Source organism: Etheostoma spectabile, chromosome 5 (assembly GCF_008692095.1).
Source record: "Etheostoma spectabile isolate EspeVRDwgs_2016 chromosome 5, UIUC_Espe_1.0, whole genome shotgun sequence".
Taxonomy (NCBI): Eukaryota; Metazoa; Chordata; class Actinopteri; order Perciformes; family Percidae; genus Etheostoma; species Etheostoma spectabile.
Window position 1 is genome coordinate 13848887 of NC_045737.1, and position 4320 is coordinate 13853206.

At 42.1% G+C, this 4320-nt stretch overlaps 1 protein-coding gene and 1 long non-coding RNA gene across 3 annotated transcripts in view; one reads left to right on the forward strand and one right to left on the reverse strand.

Moving 5' to 3' along the window:
- The window catches only part of fras1 (Fraser extracellular matrix complex subunit 1), a 242061-nt gene that overhangs the window by 41129 nt on the left and 196612 nt on the right, over window positions 1-4320 (forward strand). The window lies entirely within an intron of this gene.
- Window positions 1-4320, reverse strand: part of LOC116689099 (uncharacterized) — a 6093-nt gene that overhangs the window by 1092 nt on the left and 681 nt on the right. The window contains exon 2 of the long non-coding RNA XR_004331921.1: window positions 3088-3091. This is a non-coding gene — a long non-coding RNA (uncharacterized LOC116689099). The remainder of the gene's footprint in view (window positions 1-3087; window positions 3092-4320) is intronic.

The window sequence follows — 4320 nt, forward strand, 5'->3', positions numbered from 1 at the left end:
ACCCCGAGGCTTTAGAAATGTGCTGCAGTCACCTGTCACGTAGCCTCTGGCGTGAAGATGATTTCACACGCTCAACTGCTTCCTCCCACTCTTTCTCGCCTTCCATCTGTCCTGCTCTTCCTCCCACAGAGCGGTCACTGTCGCTGCAATTTCAGCCACTTCTCCCGTCGACAGAAAATGTGATGCGGTGGAACAACAGGTGCAATTCCGCCACATCAGCCTCTCTGTCCAGCAGGTGGAAATGATGTGTGGGATGATTTTATATGTAATCCTTATGCTGGATTTCTGAACTCTATTGTCATACATTTAGATGTTAAAGCAGTAGAAGAACTGATCCTTTACTACATGTTGCACCTGGCCCTGCAGTTTCCCTCAGCTTTACAGAGCATTTTAGCATCAATATTGGTAACAACAAAAAGCTGTAACAACCCACCGTACGCTACCTGCCTACGCAGCACCGTACGCACCAACATACATTGGAACACGTCTGTGTATTCACACACCAAATGTAGTACAAACAGAACTGCATGCCATGTATGTCCCTGGAGGTGTGTGTTAAGGAGTCAGCCTATATCCAACTGTGAAAGTGTTCTCCAAAAGTTGAAATGTGAAAAAGTGTGAAAAAAATTTACTTAATTTACAAGTCTTCTAGATTGATGATTACAAAGCTATATATCTATTTATTACCACAGGTGTGATACGAGGGTGTAACGCTTGTTAACGATGATTACTCAGTCTGGGTGTGAATGTCACGCCCTTTCATCTTTCTCATCACACACACTCCGCCATGAAGGATTAGATGTAAGCTGGTGTGCGTGGACCGGGATCATCTCAGGACGAGCCATCTCTACTTCACTTTCCATCCTCTCTCCCCTTCCTCCTCTTCTCCCTGCTCGTATAAACCCAAGTTGAAAGATTGAAGAGAAGGGAACACAGGGGTCAGAACTGGACTTCCCGCTCCTGAAATGCTGAGCAGCAGTGGGCGCTTTGACATGAATGAATAATCACCTTGTTAGATTTTAGGATGTTAGTGGAATTACAATAAACAGATCATCCATAATTGAGCAGACTGTCAGCCTCAAGAGGCCTCTACTCCGCTTCTTATGTTATAAAATGTATGGTACAACTCAGAAGGTCTGACTTTATAGCACCAAGAAGCAAGACAGTGTGTTGTTTTTCAGCAATTGTAGTTGATGTTTGTCCTCTTCAGGAATGGCCACGTCATGATGTGATTGGGAAATGTGGTATTCATTTTAAGGGGTTTATTTATTATCATGATTTGGTAAAATTAACCAACCAGGGTTTATTAACAGGGTTTATTTTGCAGTATTTGTTAACAAACGTAATTGGCCTTTCTTGGCCAGGATTCTCTTGAAAACTAGATTTTAAGATCAGTGGCGCTTTTAGTGGTTAAATGAAGTTTAAATTTAAATATAAGGTGGACTTAAAACAAATAAACATTTCTAAAATCTTATTTTGTTTCCGCCAGCATTGTTGGCATCCGCCTCTTTCATTTTAGAAAACAAAAGGCAATCTAATCATCTCTCCCATGCTCTCATTTGTTTACTGTAATTATTTTAAGCGCAGATCTTTGGGGGAGTTTAAAAAATGCTCCATGTTCCGCCTTGAACTGCATGAGAGAGAGCCAGCTGTTGTTCCCACATGAGAGAGCCCCAGAGAAAGCGTTAGGTACCTTCCTCCTTCCTCCCTGATCTTCACCACATCCTGGCAGACGAGAACATTTCCACTCGCCTCTTTGATTCCACTCCATCTTTCGAATTCAAGTCCGTTCTACTCATCTAAAAGCCCAATATATTCCTCAGCATAAGTTCAAAGACTTCCCCTGCCTCAGAGCTCCAATGTGAGAGGGATTTTTCTGAGGAGGGGGAGGTTTTCATGAAAAGAAAGACAAATCTCTGCTCGTCAGCTTGATTATGGCGACACCCGCCTGGGGTCAAGAGCTGGGGTTTCTCCGAGAACTCGAACTTGTTCACCTATGCATGATGAGGTGCAGGGCTGTGTAAGAAATGCGTGGAGAAAGTGGTTAAGCTGAGGGTTAAGGTTATGAATCTGGCATTGTCAGAGATGTTTAAGGAATGTTTAGGGTGCCTGGTAGAGTAAATGTGAGGTCAGAGGTATTGCTCTGTTTAAAAGTAGGTACAGCCCACTGTGCTGGCAGCTCGCTTTTTCATCCTGCACACAACAAATTGTCATGTACTCCAGGTCCCTGAGAAAAATGAGTGGTCATCAGAGGGCTGCTGGCATGTGGCACAGAGTTTGAGTGATTATTTTTCCAAAACTGGGGCTGGATTCTAAAGATCAATTTCCTTTTGAGCCACCAGGCCTGGCGGGAACAGAAACGCCCTGTCAGGGAGTCAGAGAGCCGTGACTGGAATCTGTTCAGGTCTAAGGACAGGAATGTATTAAGGATTGAAAAGAAAGAGTTTTTTGTTTGTTTTTGGGTGGTTTTGCATCAGCTCTCAAGCGTAAATAAAAGGTTATGTTGTTGTTATCTCTGACAGTTTGAACCAACCACTAATCTGTGACTGGACTGGTAATTGTTAAGCATATCTGGATGCACGTGAAACATCTTTGAATGCTGGGAAAAGAACGGCTGAGGAACCTGCAGTCAGTTCATGAAAGCTTTAACTTATGCTCTTTAACACTCAGGGCCCTATTTTAACAATCTAAGATCACGGTAAGTGCATGGCGCAAGTGCGTTCAGGGTGTCTCCAAATCCACTTTTGCTAGTTTTATCGGGGGAAAAAAAGGTCTGTGTGCCGGACGCATGGTTCAAAAGGGTTGTACTTAGTGTCTTCTTTAATTCATAGGTGTGTTCTGGGCGTAACATGCCATAAATCAATCAGAGCTCCATCTCCCATTCCCATTTTGTTTTTTGTTTTGTGTTGGGAATGGGTCGATTGCTTGGCCTTTGGCATTACGGCTTGCAGTTTTCTCTAGAGCTGCTCATCCAAACATCTTTGTCTCGTCACAGCGCTTCCTTGGGTCCTAAGCAATATACCTGCCATGACATAGTTGCATCCCCTAACAATGCTAGAGTCATTTTTATCAACAGCTCTTTTGGACCAGGCTATTTTTGGAAGCATAAGCGTTCATCCTGATTGTTACACCACTTATGCTTGAAATGTTTGTAACATGTAACATTTTCCGTCTCTCTTACTTCATCCCTTCTTAAATATACTTTAGGGAGCTACATAGTGTGAGCTGTAGCCAGCATGCCGTTCAGCGGTGTAACAGTTGAAAGGGGTCCCCTCACCCAAAGATCTAAAGAGCTTGCACTTGACACTGCCCTTCCTTTGGTAGACAGACAGACATACTCTCCTTGATTTATAGTTGGATAGTTAATCAAGCCCCTGTTTTGGCACGCAAAGTCAAGAAAACAAATCCATAAATCAAAGTCCTGCGTTCGAAATTGACGTAGTATTTGCAGTAATGTGTTTAAAGTATCAACATTGAAAAAAAAAGGTTCCTAAACCTAAGCCAAATATTATTCCTCTGATAAATGGTTCAGAAACTGAGATAAGCTGCTGTTGCTCACTTGAAATAAAGAGTATTTTGTTGATAAATGTATCCAGTCAGCTGCGTGAAAAGTTTTTGTGCCACTTTGTGTTAACATCACTAAACTTTTGACCTTCTCAATACTTTTTTCTTTAGTATGTAGGTTTTTATTTAAATTTATGAAACTCTATGTGGGAGTTTTTCAATATTTTGAAACTAGCTTACTGTATATGAGATGGTGGTCTTATATTGATTTTCTCTCTGAGAATAACAGAGTTTTTGTAGGCTGCAGGAGCAGCCTACATGACTCGGCTAACTCTGCCGACATATGTTTACATATTTCCCATAACTTGTACTGTTGTGCCTCCAGGCACCTGCTGCCTCGCCGAGGGCCAAACATCCAATCGCTGCTCTGTCTGTCTGCTTCTGCTAGATAACACAAGGCATTACAGTGTTCAGCCTGTCTGCCTTCCAAAGTGAGATTTCTGTATTTTGACAGGCTGTGGACAGAGCCGTCCTGCTGCTCTGTGTTTACTGTGTTCGCATGGCAGGACAAACTTGTCTCACCTTGTCTCTCCACCTTTGAACATTCATTTATTTGCTGACAAATGTGCAGTTGAAATTTAGCACTTTGTAAGGACAGTGTATCAGTGAGTTTGCATGATCAAGCCTAATACATTTTATTTTATTTTATTAATTTATTTGACAGGGACAATGTACATTAATTAACATAGCTGTAAATGCATCAGAAATAGCCAAAAGGCTATATTTCATCTGTTGTCCCTGGACAGATCTTAAAAT